Source organism: Danio rerio, chromosome 25 (genome assembly GCF_052040795.2).
Source record: "Danio rerio strain M-AB ecotype USA chromosome 25, GRCz13ab, whole genome shotgun sequence".
Taxonomy (NCBI): domain Eukaryota; kingdom Metazoa; phylum Chordata; class Actinopteri; order Cypriniformes; family Danionidae; genus Danio; species Danio rerio.
The window spans coordinates 23,533,617-23,549,830 of NC_141045.1; the positions used below are offsets into that span (position 1 = coordinate 23,533,617).

Sequence of the window (16,214 nt, forward strand, 5' to 3'; positions counted from 1 at the left end):
TTTGGATTCATCTTCAATGCCTCCTCCTTTAAATTACCCCAGACATCCTCAATAATGTTCATTCTGGTGACTAGGCTGGCCAATCCTGGAGCACCTGACCTTCTTTTCTTTCAGGAACTTTGATGTGGAGACTGAAGTATGAGAAAGAGCTACCTGCTAAAGAATTTGCCCTCTCTTGTAGTTTGTAATGTAATGGGCAGCACAAATGTTTTGATATTTCAGGCAGTTGATGTTGCCATACACTTTGCAGATCTCTCGCAAACTGAATGTAACTGTACTGAATCCCCTCAAACCATGATTTTGTTCTTCACTAAACTTGACTGATTTTAGTGAGAATCTAGGGTCCATGCAGGTTCCAGTTGGTCCTCTGCAGTATTTGTGATGATTGGGATGCAGTTCAACTGATGATTCATCAGAAAAATCAACCTTCTGCCACTTTTCCAAATGATCAACTAGACGTCAAGTAATTATTTGTTGCTCTTACAACTGGGTTTGACGACAAGACTTTTGTCAGGTAGTGTATAATACCAAAGCTATCTCAATTTGTTGCTTTTTGATTTAGTGGCTAATTCATATTTAGTTTAATTTGCTAATTCCCCATGTGATGGTTGGGTTTAGGGGTGAGGTTTGGTGCCACGCCTCCTTTTAGAAATCGTACATTACTAAATCGTACATTACATAATGGTACAAACTAAATTCACCACTAAACTGATAAAACGTTAAAAACGTACTTTTTCTCAAGAGATTAGGCTGATAATATTACTTTCTAAAGAACTATGATGCAGTTTAAAGTAGTATGCATTTTACATTTGTTTAAAGTTTATAAATATTTAGACCATAATTGTGTAAAGTGATGCAGCTACACTCTTAACACAACTTCACTGTACAAAACTAAATAATCAATTAACCATGACAGCATATGGTTTTAGTTAATTGTAACTTATTAATAAGTTAATCATGTTCTAACTTAATTTTATAAGCTACTCAAGCTGTTTTAAGTCAGTTTAATATAGTAGACTTCAAATGGTTAATTTGATTCAGCTTAAGAATTTATGGCAAGCACTACTTTTTTACAGTGTGAGTTTAAATCCCTTATAGAAGTGATTTTGGCATAACAGCTCCTTTTTAAATGTATGTTGGTGCAACAGGAGAATTGTTGGTTGGGAGGGTTAATAAAAACCAAAAACATTTAAAAACTAATCATACTAGTATTAAATTCATGTCTGTTCAATAAAAATACGGTATATCAAAAATTAGGAACTATTAAAAACAGAAGTCCTTAACATGACAGTTATGGTACTGACATTGAAAGTGGCTGCAAAATACTTAATTAGACGTTATAAATGTCGACAATTTAAAAGAGAATTCTCACACAATGTTCAACCATGGTTTAAGATATCATAAACAACAGAAACAATCCTGATAAAAATCAAAAATCAAAGATGCATATTATGTATTTTTATATTTAACATGCCTTTAAAAACATTTACTGTACTGTAAAACCCAAAAAGTCAAGGTAACTCAAACCATTTGGGGAAACTGATTGCAACAAACCATTTTTCAAGTGTTCACACTTAGCTGATGATTGATTATAAAGCTTGTTTGACATGCTGTCCCGGGAGAGAGCCCTGGGCTCATTAGATTTTTTGAACCCGAGGCTTCCTCCCGTTTGCAAGGCGAGAGGGGAGTTTGAGCTCAAGGTAGATCTCAAGAACTCCCCTGCTGTAGTAGCTAATGAACAGACAGTAATTGCTCTTAAGAGATAACTACTTACTAGGTGCATGTCTAGGGTGGCAATTTGGATTAGTCAAACTTGAGTTGCATGTTTTTGGACGGTGGGAGGAAACCAAGGAACCCGGGAGAAACCCATGTGAGCACGGGGAGAACGTGTAAATTCCGTACAGAAACATCAGCTGACTTGGTAAGGACTAGAACCAGTGATGTTCTTGCTGTGAGGTAACAGTGCTAACCACTGTGCCACCCATCTAGGAAACAAGGAAGAGTAGGGGTGGAAGTGAGGATTCTTCAAATCGAATATGATTGTTATATGGAACTTAGGGTATTTATAGTGGCTTAGGAATCGTCTGATTGGTGAATCATAAATTGAATAATGACCGACTGCAAGCAATCCTAAGTATGTGATCCTCTCAAAATTAGTTTATAAATAAACTTCACATGTTTAAAAACTATTCGTAATGAGTACTGTGAACATAATCCATTTGAGTAAATGAAGCAATTTGAACACAGTAATATCCAATAAATAAAGAGAACTCAAACCAACTGAGTACTGTAAAATCCAATAAGTTAAAGCAACTCAAACCATTTCAGGAAACCGATTGTTACAAACCATTTAAGTAAAAAAAAAAAAAAAAACGCATCTGAGTACTGTGAACTTACTCCATTTAAGTTGAAGTAATGAGGTGTTTGATTACCTCATTACCTTCAAAACTGAGTTCAAAACTCTTTTCAAATGAGTAGAATTAACTTTCAGTCAATTTTGAGTTACCCACACTTATTTCATTTGATAAAGTTGACTGTTTGGTTTTACAGTGCGCCTAAAATTGTTTAGTAGAATCCAATAAAAGGCCCTAGTCATCTCAACTTACATTAGTCAAACTGACTAAAAATATTAAGTTAAACCTTATATAGCTAGAGCAATTTTGTCGAAACCTGTTTAACTCATTAAAATAAGTTAAAGACAACACATTTGTTGTCATTTTTTTACGATTGTGATTACCATCCTGATGATCTAGGGTTTTAAAGGCACAGTTCACCCATAATTTCTGTCAACATTTAATCATCTTCCACTTATTCCAAACCTGTTTGCGTTTCTTTTCTCTGTTGAGCACAAATGAAGATATGCTGAAGAATATAGGAACATCCATCGTATTTTTGTATTATATTACATTTGTGTTATATTGTATTATATTTTCCTATGGATGTCAATGGCTGCTTTTTCCCCAAACTTTTTCAGAATGTCTTGATTTGTGTTTGTGTTTCTGTTTCACCACTTTAGTGTGAGTAAAGCGTAAGAAGCTTTTCTTTTTTGTGAACTATTCTAAGTGAACTATCCCATTAAAAAAGGTTCACCGTAAAAAATACTGTTCCACTCAGTCGATTTGTGTTGAGACAACATGAATGAATAAAGTTAACTCATCATTTTTACAAATTTAATTAGATTGAACATGAAACAATTAAGTTGGCCTAAAAAAACTCACGATTTGTGTTTTATACAAGTAGTTTGAACAAACAGCAAACATAATTTTTTGAGTGTGACTAAAAGTATTTTCCTAAAGACGCTGAGGGCAGATTATGTTAGTATTATGTTAGCTGAGTCAAGACAGACATAAAACTACAAGGCAAGAGATCCAGACCAAGATAACGCTTTTATGATCATCTTGAGTGATATGAAGCATGTGATTAACAAAGTGCAGTAAACTCAAAAGCAGTAAAGCCACGGCAAACAGACAGTTTGCAACCTTTATTACAAGACATTAAAAGGAGTATGGGAAAATGGCAGAATTTTCATAATTTCAAAATGAAATGAAATCTATTTTCAGCATTTTGGTAGCACTTCATTTTACAGCATCACTTTCCTAAGAATTCACTGGGTTAAACAGGGCAAAGAATTAAAGGTAGGTTTTGGAATTTACCTTATTATCTAGTTTATGTAATGACTATAAAAAGTAGCCTACACACTTTAGTATATACAAGCAAAACAGGTGAGAATAATCTTCATTATATTCACTTATTTTACTGAATTATTTATTTGATGGTAGTAATTTTCAACACACCCAGCTTGTAGATTTTTATAGGCATTTAAACTGTAATTAATTCTCAATAACTGTACTTTTACACTGTGTTCTGTGCGCTTGCAAGGGGTTTAACCAGTTTGAGTTCGGTTTGCACAAGTTTTACCGGGTGTGGTTGTTTATATGCAAATATAAGAACAAATTGAGAAAAAAACCTTGCTGCATACCAATAATTATAGCTATTGAGGCAAAAGGTGTCGTTGTGACGATGAATGTCTTGGAAAATTGTGAGTGTATGATGAAATCTTATAGCGTGAAATATTTTGGTAAGGGCTTTAATGCTATTTGAATGATTCATATTGTCGCTCTATTTGGCACATACAGTATAGGCATTTCCGGTGACATTCAGAGAACTGGAACAGTCAGTGGATGATTATTCTGACGTCAAGTTGATGCGAAAAGATGAGTCACAACAACAAGGAGAGGTTTCGACGATGGGACGGGGGTGTGAGAGTCCCAGGTAGCAAAGAATTCTGGCCCAGATTTGGCATAAATCTGGCACATCAGGCATTCATCCGGCACTGGCATACAGCATGTGGGCCAAACATGGCCCAGGTTTGGCAGAGGTGGCACCATATTTAATGCAGCACACAAGATTTGAACCAAATCTAAAATGTAGTATTTGGCCCAGAGGTTAATAACTAATAAGTGGGCCATGTAAGTTTAACCCTTTCTTGACCCACATTTAAATAATCAATTTCATTGCAGTCATGAAACACCAACATAACTTGGCTGAGACTTGGCCCAGATATGTTCCTTATCTGGAAGCCAGACTTGGTCCAGTCATGTACTGTAGTTCACTGCGGCATGTGGGCCAAGCAAAAGCTGATTGTGTGGGTCTGAGAAATTTTGCAATGTGGGATGTAACAGTTTTAAAAATAAAGAATCCAAAATTGGTTCACAATACATATAATATTATTGGTTGTGAATTTTTTGATTGAGTGTTTGACGTAATCTCAACTGAATCACAAAGAGAGGGCAGGGCATAGAGTAGCTTCTCCACTTTTTACAAAAGAGCCAAAAGCGTTTGGCTTTTCTTACAGCTCTGCCAGTGAGAGTGGTTGAGCTCAAACGCATCAAATGAAAAGCAAATGAGAAGTGTCTTGAAGGGGGCGGAACATGTCAGATACCAGAGAGCATTTGATTGGTCAAGATTTAATAAGAAAAGGAAGTTGACTTATTTAGGTGGAAGTAACAAACTGCAAGCTTTGGATTAGATTTATAGTCAAGATTACATATTTTTTTTAATTGATTTTCACTTCTATATATATATATATATATATATATATATATATATATATATATACTCGAAAAATTAAACCATTTAACAGAAAACGGCATGTTTTACTATCGATTTTAGACCTATGGCACTGCCATCTTGGAATATCGTGTTTGACGTCACGGGTTGGTTCCGTTTCCTCAGCTGAACAGATACATTGTTAGTAAAGGACTGAACACAGAGACTGAACAACCTAATTGAACCCAATGCGTGAAGTTGCGGGCATGGAGCTGGAGCAAAAACAAGCCAAATGTGTGTCTAATATAAAAATACATATTAATTCTATTTTTCCCTTTTATTGCCCATAATTTGATGCGCTTTGGTCCACTCTCTGTATTTATCTGCCTGACTGGGTTTTGAAGGGGTGAAGTATCTTAAAGGTGGAGGGGCATGTCAGATACTAAGAAACATTGGATTGGTTGTGATTTGATGAGAAACTGAAGTATGAGGTAAAGTCAAAAAATCATTGATTCATGTAGGTGGAAGGAACAAACTGCAAGCTTTTGCACATTTGTTTTGGAGCACACTAGCTTACAGATATCTTAAAACTAACATACTGATACCAACATATAAAGAAAACATTATTTTATTTTCATTAGACCTAAAAATAATGTTTGATAAACATGGTAAAAATAAGCAGACTAAGAAAGCTCAATCACAACTGAGAAATAAAATGAGAATGATATACAGGGGCAGAGCCTGATAAACGTTCATGGCTTAAGGCCCCTGTATATTTCAACCGCAATCAAAAAAAGAACTGACATGATGCCATTTCGAACCAAATCTGGCCACAACGAAGTTCATTTTGAGTTTGAAACGGCACACTAAAGCAAACTTTTTGGGGGAGTTTGTTTTATTTTGTTCCTAAACACTTTTGAGCTACCATTGGTCTGTGTGTTGAGCTATCAATTGGTAGGTGTGTCGTGGAGCTCCGCCTTCCTTAGCATGCTGATACAGATGTTTTTGCACATTTACTAGCGCTCGTGAAAAGAGTTGGAGAGTTTTACTGTGATATGCCACAGTGGCGTTTCTCACAGGAGAAGGCTGTTTGCTAGATGTTTATAAGACTGTTAATCTCTGTCAAATGCCGTTATTGATGTGTGGCGGCAGTACTCAAGCAGCATGACACATTACATTTAAGCCATTCCGAGTTATTAGCCCCTCTGTATATTTTTCCCACAATTTCTGTTTAACAGAGAGAAGATTTTTTCAACACATTTCTAAACATAATAGTTTTAATAACTCATTTCTAATAACTGATTTATTTTATCTTTACCATGATGACAGTAAATAATATTTTACCAGATATTTTTCAAGACACTAGTATACAGCTTAAAGTGACATTTAAAGGTGTATCTATGTTAATTAGGCAGGTTGGGATAATTTGGCAAATCATTGTATAATAATGGATTGTTCTGTGGACAATCGAAACAAAATGTTACTTAGGGGGGCTAATAATATTGACCGTATATGTTTTTTTTTTTATTTGTTTTTTTAAGAAACCATCTCTTTTTAATCAAGCCAAAATTAAACAAAAAAGACTTTCTCCAGAGGAAAAAAATATCCGACATACCGTAAACATTTCCTTGCTCTGTTAAACATCATTTGGGAAAGATTTGAAAAAATATATAAAATAAATCACAAGGCTAATAATATTCATCCATTCATTCATTTTCTTTTCAGCTTAGTCCCTTTATTAATCTGGGGTCACTACAGCGGAATGAACTGCCAATTTATCCAGCACATGTCCTATGCAGGGTATGCCCTTCCAGCTACAACCCATCACTGGGAAACACCCATACACTCATTCACACATATACACTACAGACAATTCAGTCTTCCCAATTCACCTATACCACGTCTTTAGACTTGTGGGGGAAACTGGAGCAACTAGAGGAAACCCACACAATGACTTGAAACCCACTTATTGTGCCAGTTGTATTATAGGGCCCTTTGTGTTTTTGACAGGCTAAAACATATTTTTCTGCTGCATATTTTGCTTGCTCTCTCTCTCTCTCTTGCTCTCTCTCTTTTTCTCTCAGACATATTGGATTCCACCGAGAAACATTCCATGCATTGAAAACAAGAAGTATTCCTCATGAATCTTCATTCTTTCACAAATGTATTGTACTCTGTGAGAATCTCTGCAGTCTTTCACAAAATTGTTGTGTTCTCTGGTAAAAGTGAAAAAAGAAAAGAGAAAGCACCTACAGTAATTTATAAAAGGAAATTTGCATTACTTACATTAAAAAAAAACTCACAAAAGTATCACATTTACCAGAAAAACATTATCTGTGCTATCTGTGAAAGTATTGCACTCCCTTGTGAAACTTTGAATTCTTTCATAAAATATTTGTTTTTTTTTTTCAACAAAAATGATCATGTTTCCCCAAGAAACTCTAGATTGTCATATTTGTGTTCTCTTTTTACCATTGTTAGGAAGTAACTTCATTAAAGAAATTTTACATTTAATCACTGAGCATATTTTTGTTCTTTTCTTTAAAGTACAGGAAGACTAACACGGGTCAGTTGTAACAGTAATGTTCATATATATCATATATATATCAATAATGTTCATGTCTGGTGACTGGGCTGGCCAATCCTGGAGCACTGTAACCTTTTTCACTTTTAGGAACTTTTATGTGGAAGCTGAAGTATGAGAAGGATTGCTATCCTGCTGAAGAATTGCCATCCCCCGTGTTTTGTTATGTAATGGGCAGTACAAATGTCTTGATACCTCAGGCTCTTGATGGTGCCACCCACTCTGCAGATCTCCTTCAACCCCCCCCCCCCCCCTTCCTTCTGAATGTACCTCAAATTATGATTTTTCCTTCATCATACTTGACTGATTCCAGTTAAAATCTAGGGTTCATACGGGTCGTTCATCAAAATAAGCAGTCAAGTTATTATTTATTGCTCTTACAACTGGGTTTGACAACAAGACACAGGTAGGGTATAATAAATAAACCTTTCAGAGCTAACTTTTGTGTTCCACTAAAGAATAAAAGCCATATTAAAGGAATTGTTCACCCCCCCCCCACCCCCAAATAAATTGTTTACACACACTTTTACTTAACTATATATTACTACACATGCTTTTTAACACTTTCTAAATTTATTTTTACACATAAAAGAAGATGTTTTGAAGAATGTTGTTGGTAGTCACTGACTTTCTAGGGGGGAGGAAATGCTGCCAGTGACTGCTTTTTTCCAACAGTCTTTAAAATATTTGTGTGTCTGTGAGTGTGTGTGTTTAGCAGAAGAAAAAACTGGTTTGGAACAAGTAAAGGTTGAGCAAATGTGACCCTGGACAGGACAAGTGTCTTTTTTTATTTATGTCACCTAAAAGTTAAATATGTTTTCCAGTGAATTTGGTTTGGACAATATTTGGCTGAGATATTGAAAACATTGTTATCTGTGTTGAAAAATAAATAAATTAATAAATAAACAAATAAATAAATAAATAAATAAATAAATAAATAAATAAATAAATAAAAAAATAAATAAATAGATTAAAATCACCTTTAAAGTTGTGCAAATTAAGGTTTAGCAATTAATTTTATTCATAAAAATTTGCATTTGATATATTTACAGTAGAAATTGTATAAACAATCTTTATGAAAAATGATCTTTACAGACTATTCTAATGATTTTGGACATAAAAAATATACCTGTGCGACTTTTAAAGGTTTTGTGGACAGAAAAGATGACAGAATTTTACATTTTGGGTGAACTATATGCCTTTAATTGCGCTAAAAACATGGTAATTCACTGCTTAAAAGTAATTTAATATGTTAAACCAGTTTGATAACTTGACCACACAGGCTTTGACAGTCATTCTGGATAAACTTATCGACGAGAAAGCCATTACATAATATTTACTTTCGTAGAACAATGGTGCTTTGACTGATGGTAATTTAATCCATTAAACTCTTCGTGTTTTCTGCAGGGAGTGTAAACACTAACATTAGCATTACTTTAATAAGATGACGTAGGCTAATCTAAATTAGGTGTACTCTTAAAATGACACCGCTATTGTTATGCTTAATTCGTGAATACTTAACCATCACAATAGAGAAGAATTATATGAATAGGAATACTTAACGCAATTTGTCTGTATCTGATATCTGATAGGACACAGCAGTGGTTTTGATAACTTTCTCTACAATACCGCGAACTGGTGAAGTCTAGTTTTGAAGGCCAGTTTTGCTGTATTTTATCGCCACCTAGAGGTTTTTTGGCTGACTAACATTGAAGTAAATGGCAACTTTTTTATATAAACTTTTTTATATAAACGAGGCTCCGGATTTGCCATTATTAGCTTTTTTATTTAAAATCCTTTGGTGTCTAATTTATAAACTACAGATTATGTCACGTCTCTTCAAAGTAGTCACCATTAAATATTTTAAATATTAGAGATAGTGTGTACAGATTCAGGATGCGATAGGCTATATACAGTTGAAACCAGAGATTAACACTGTATAAAAAGGCACATTTAAAAAAAAGTCAGATGTTAATGTGACTAAACTTTTCCCTTTTAGGTAAGTTAGGATTATCAAATTTGTTTCTGTTATGCTTAACAGCAGAATAATGAGAGATATATTTTTTGAGAAATTATTATAACTTTTCTTGAAAGTCAAGTTCGCATATAATAAGATTATTATTCATCTGAAAAAGCTCAGATGATGGTTTCAAGGTTTTGGAAGTTTCTGATTGGCTAATTGACAACATTGGAGTTAATTGGAGGCACAACCGTATAGTATTTAAGGAAAACCTCAAACACACTGCTTCCTTTTGTGACAACATGGGAAAATCAACAAGCCAGAATCAACAAAAAGCCAGATTACAATTTGCTAAATTACACTGGTAAAAAGTTTTTGGATTTTTGGAAACATGCCCTTTGGTCTGATGGAACTAAAATGGATTAAGAACTATCTGGCTATAATGACCAGTGTTACATTTGTTGGACAAAGGGAAAGCAAGCCTATAGGAACACCATCCCAACTGTGAAGTATGGGGGCGGCAGCATCATGTTTTGGGGCTGTTTAGCTGCAGGAGGGACTGGTCCACTTCACAGTATAAATGGCATCATGAAAAAAAGAACATTATGTAGAAATACTGAAACAACATCTCAAGACATCAGAAAGGAAATTTAAACCTGGCCACAAATGAGTCTTCCAAATGTACCATGACCCTATAAGCATACTGCCAAATTAGTTAAAATGTGCTTTAAGGACAACAGAGTGAATTTATTGGAGTGGCCATCACAAACCCCTGATCTCAATCCTATAAAAAATTTGTGGGCAGAGTTAAAACAGCTTGTGTGAGCAAGACAGCCAACAGATCTGACTAAGTTATGCCAATTATGTCAGGAGGAATGGGCCAAAATTCCTTAAAAGCTAAAAAAAAATACAAAGGAAATTTATGTAAACTTTTGACTTTCTAGAAATTAATAAAATATTCTCTACAAAAAAAATTCTCTAATCATTCTGGTATTTAGCAAATGTAAATGATTTTGGTAAATGGACCTAAAATAGTAAACGGTTTACCATCAGACATTTTTTAAAAAATGGTTATGTTCCTTTTTTGTAGAGTGTATGCAAGCTTCTGGTTTCAACTGTACATTGACGCAGATAAGTGTTCAGTGTTTTGAGGGATATTTAGTGTAACATAACCTCTGATTAGGCATTTCATTTGGTTCAAATTAGGTCTATGCAAATGATTTGTCTAGTTTTAATTTACTTTAAAGCTAAATCTTGTAAAAAAATGCAGGGTTCCACAAAATTCCTACATGGTGTCCCAACACAAATTGTTTAAGTTAACTCAATTGTTTTTACAGATTTAAGTTTATTGAACATAAAACAGTTAGGTTATCCCCCCAAAAAAATTAGGAATTGTGTTTATTCAGCTCATTATAATTAAGTAGTTTGAAGAAGCTGCAAAAATATTTCTTTGAAAGCAGGCTTGTAGGGGGTTCAGGTGTTTCGAAAGACCTCCCCCCCACCACTTACAAAGTCCAGAATTTGTGCCTATGAGCTCATTTGTCTCCTTTTAAATAACTAATAGAAGGAGGCTTCAAGACAAATTGCACTGTTAATTATTCTAACGGACGAAACTGAGAAAATGAGTTGGCCATTTTGTTATTTGCTTATTGACTACAGTTTTTGATTTAAAACAAGTTTTAACAGATTCATAATAATAAATAAATAATACATTTGTATTTTAAATAATATATTTTTCATATTTCTTTATTTAATTTTTTAACTTACAGATTAAAAGCACACTTGTAAATAAACACCTGGTAAAATCGTACGGTAAGCACTTTAGTGAGATTACTGCTTACAATGTCACTAAAATGCAGTATTTGAACCTTAAAATTTAATAGAAAATGAGATCAATAACTAGTGCTGTCGCCTCACAGCAAGAAGGTCGCTGGTTCGAGCCTCGGCTGGGTCAATTGGCATTTCTGTGTGGAGTTTGCATGTTCTCCCTGCTTCGTGTGCATTTCCTCCAGTTTCCCCCACAGTTCAAAGATATCTGGTACAGGTGAATTCAGTAAGCTTAATTGTCCATAGTGTATGAGTGTGAATGAGTGTCTATGGATGTTTCCCAAAGATGGGTTGCAGCTGGAAGGGCATCCGCTGCATAAAACATGTGCTGGATAAGTTGGCGGTTCATTCTGCTGTGGCGATCCCAGATTAATGAAGGCACTAAACCGAAAAGAAAATGAATGAATGAATGAGATCAATAACTTCAAAAATGTCCACTTTTTGGAGAGGGGACTGGCTGCAGACCTGGAGCAGATGAAATTTGAGGTGCATGCACTGCTTTTGAATAGGCCCACCTAAAGCCTGATTTATACTTCTGCGTCAAGTGACCGGCGTAACCCACGGCGCATGAAACGGGCGTGGCTGTGCATTTATACTTCTGCGCGCTGTCTCTGTCGGTCTGCATTAACACTGCCGAAACGCTAGTGGGCAGTGAGGTGTTAATGTTCCTCTGTGTCGAGTTTCTTCTCTGCTTTTTTGCTTTTCCTGAACACTTCTGGGATGTACAAGTGGCTCAAACTCGCTCATTTTGAGGCAGGAACCGGCGGATGTGCAACAACTTTAACTATGAGGTAAACACAAAACAAAACTTTCCATCCGGAGCTCCTTCACGGGCCTCCACACTTGTAAACAATCGCTCGCGCCATTCGCGCGGCTCTCGGTCCCGCCCAGACTCGTCAGCGCTACCAAGCCGACCAATCACAGAGCTTACGCTACGCGTCGTTGCAACGTGTAGTTACATTTTTTGAGAGGTGCACGTCATTGACGCCGATGGCCACGGCGAAGGGCTATGCGTCAGTGCCGTAGCATACGCCGACGTTTGACGCAGAAGTATAAATCAGCTTTTCTCTGGGGAGTTTGCATGTTATCCTTGTGTTCTTGTGGGTTTCCTCTGGGCATCCGCTATAGGTGAATTGGGTAGGCTAAATTGTCTGTAGTTTATGTGTGTGAATGAGAGTATATGGGTGTTTCCCAGTGATGGGTTGCTGCTGGAAGAGCATCCGCTGAGTAAAACATATGCTGGTTAAAGGCTGATTTATACTTCTGCGTCAAACACCGGCGTAGGCTACGGCGCTGACGCATAGCCCTTCGCCGTGGCCGTCACTGACATGCACCTCTCAAAAATTGTAACTACACGTCGCAACAACGCGTAGCGCAAGCTCTGTGATTGGTCGGCTTGCTAGTGCCGACGAGTCTGGGCGGGACCGAGAGCCACGCGAATGGCGCGAGCGATTGTTTACAAGTGTGGAGTCACGTGAAGGAGCTCCGGATGGAAAGTTTTGTTCTGTGTTTACCTCATAGTTAAAGTTGTTGCACGTCCGCCGGTTCCTGCCTCAAAATGAGCGAGTTTGAGTCACTTGTACATCCAGGAAGAGTTCAGAATAGCAAAACAGAAGCGAAGAAACTCGACACAGAGGAACATTTACACCTCACTGCCCACTAGCGTTTCGGAAGTGTTAATGCAGACCAAAAGAGACAGCGCGCAGAAGTATAAATGCACAGCTACACGCGTTGCCTGCGCCGTGAGTTGCGCCGGTCACTTGACGCAGAAGTATAAACCAGTATTACCCAGCCTATGAAGGTAATTCAGTTGCGAAACTCGAGAGCTTGCAAATGTAAATGTGAGCACTTGTGATAATAATATTTGTATGTGTAGGTTGAAATGTACACTTACAGCTCTGATGTGAACAGCTGAAATCCTCGATTTGCACACACACACAACAATCCACACACTTGTGTTTTAAATTGGAAGTTGCAGATTAATAGTTGTGCATTTGTAAAATGTCATTCACAAATACAAAGTGACAGACACACGTGTGCACGGCAAATTTGATTGCATCTTATCTCTACAACCACAGGTCGGCACTCACAACCTCTCAGATTCGTCAGTACAACTACAAATCTCCCGCGCTCTGACTTTTGCTACACAACTCCCGCGATCTCTGTAGCAGAACTCATCTGTGCACTGCAGATGCAGAGGCGTGAGCAGCGCGGGGCGGGGGAGGGGCGGGGCTGGTGCAAAGCTGTTTGATTGGCTGATGCCTGACCAATGAACAATGCCAGCAGCCAACAGGACTGAGGTGCAAAATAATCATTTCCCACGATTATTTCATTATTTAGGGTTTATTTAAACTCTTTTCTGAAGAGATTCTTGTTAAAAATAATAAATTCTGTGGAAATGTACATACCAGTAAAAGAGCAGCAAAGCCAATTTATTGGCTAGAGCCAGCCAATGAGATGGGGCGTTTCTGTTTGTCAGGACACAGGGCAGCTCACGTTGTTGGAGGCCTCGAGCAATCAGAGGGTAAGTTATGATTTTTAATAATTATCTATATGTTCAATACTGTTAGCTAAGCTAAGGACTGTGCTGGGTGCTTCTCTTGTGTGTTTTTTATATAAGAAACAGTTTTGAGTTATCTAGGAGCTGCTTTTAATCATGTTATATGGTTCTAAAGATACGATTCAACCCACATGAAATAAGAAGTTGTAATAGTATTTATAGTAAATAATATTACGTTTTTGAACCATACTAACTATAATAAACTGTATTATACTGTATATATTGCAGTATCTACAACTTTGTTAATGAATGCACACGTGTGTCTGTCATTTTGTATTTGTAAATGACATTTTACAAATGCACAACTATTAATCTGCAACTTCCAATTTAAAACACAAGTGTGTGGATTGTTGTGTGTGTGTGCAAATCGAGGATTTCAGCTGTTCACATCAGAGCTGTAAGTGTACATTTCAACCTACACATACAAATATTATTATCACAAGTGCTCACATTTACATTTGCAAGCTCTCGAGTTTCGCAACTGAATTACCTTCATAGCATTGTGTCTGACATTGCATCGCTGAGAGATGCAGTCTCAGTTTGCATCATATACTGTAGGTTGCATCCATACTATTGACTTTTTAAAATAAAAGTACCACCCCTTTCAATAGTCTGACTACAGGCCTGGAGTGAATCTGTCTAAATGTGATAAAAATAACAATCCACTTTGCATAAAACTGCTGTTAAAAACATGGTCATTGGGAATCGAAATCTCCAAAAGACTAATTCCAATGTCAAAACAAATTGTATAACTTTTAACAGAAACTGCATATAATTCATGGTTAGCCAGATTTCTTTCTAATCAAGGATAAAATTGATTAAGTAAAGTCGTCCCTCGAGAACAACATATTTCTTTTCTTCTCTAATTAATAATAAAATAAGTGCCATGTTTTCATTTGGAGTAAAACAAATCTCGCAAAAAAGTTCTTGTTAACTTTCTTGTTCTTGTTGAACTTGATGATGGGTTAAATGTTTTTAATTCTGTTATATTCAACCATATATTCAAAGTCTTTTTTAGCCTAATCTATAAATATGTTTATTCTTGTTCCATACATTTGATTTAAAAAAATTACATAACATTTAATTTATTCATGCTTTAGCAATTTTCATGAACAAGCATTCATTTACTGGTCACATTTTGTTTTGTACATAACTTACCTGTAGTTTTCAGTGTTCAGACTTTCAGCAGTGAAAATTGCTGAACTGAACTAAACTGAACTTCAACTCTGAAAACTGGACTGACACTGTTCCAATTTAGAACTTCTATGTTAAGCTGCTTTGACAAAAATTTCCAGTTTCCTGCTCCAGTTAGACTTAGGTGAATTGAATAAGCTAATTGGCCGTAGTGTTTGTGTGTGAATGAGTGTGTATGGATGTGTCCCAGTGCTGGGTTGTAGCTGAAAGGGCATCCGCTGTGTAAAACATGCTGGATAGGTTGGCGGTTTATTTTGCTGTGGCAACCCTAATGAATAAAGGGACTAAGCTGAAGGAAAATAAATGAATAAAAGAATTGTATTGATTTTCAAATTCACGTAATTACCCAAAATGTTTGTTATTACTTTATAATGTTGTAATATAGCCTATACTTGTTTACATTGTGTGTTTTCTTTTTGTTGTTTTATATAATTTAACTTTGTCTGCCTCATTTTTTTTGTTATTGAACTGAATTTTTAAAAATAGATACTATCAAAAAACTAACATGAAAAAACTTTACCTTCATGATTATATCATACATAGCTGGTGTTTTTTTCCCTTTTCTCTCTTGTATTGTATTCTATTTAGTATATATATTTCTTATTTTGTTATTCTTATAATTTAAATATTATTTATTAGATTGGTCTTTGTTTGTAATAAACAGCGTGGTGTTAAACATGTTCGTTTACTCTCTTCATGAAGTATTTTTATTAAAAAGACAGCGATTATAGACGTAAATAGACATAAATAGATAAACAAAAACTTCAATATTCAGATTATCATAATTAAAATACCCAAAAATTACGTATTCAAAATGAAATTTTTGTTCTACTATTGTTAACCTTACTCGGTATTTTGGTTTGTTATTTAAAGCATTTAAAAATGTTATTTCCTTTTCATTCTGAATGTAGACCATGTGACTATACCCGAGCCAATGAAAGGGACTTTGACTGAGGCTGAGCCAATGATCGTCTCCGCTCCTCAGCTCGGGTCAGCTGAACAACAGAAACACTGGTGCTCAGTCATATGATGCGCGTTTT

General features: G+C 35.8%; 1 long non-coding RNA gene across 1 annotated transcript; it reads left to right on the top strand.

The window, feature by feature from the left end:
* Positions 1-8,812: 8,812 nt before the first annotated feature.
* Positions 8,813-16,157, top strand: LOC147837704 (uncharacterized). The gene is made up of 3 exons (XR_015526489.1): positions 8,813-11,070; positions 11,606-11,973; positions 14,479-16,157. It is a non-coding gene; the product is annotated as an uncharacterized LOC147837704 (long non-coding RNA).
* Positions 16,158-16,214: the final 57 nt, after the last annotated feature.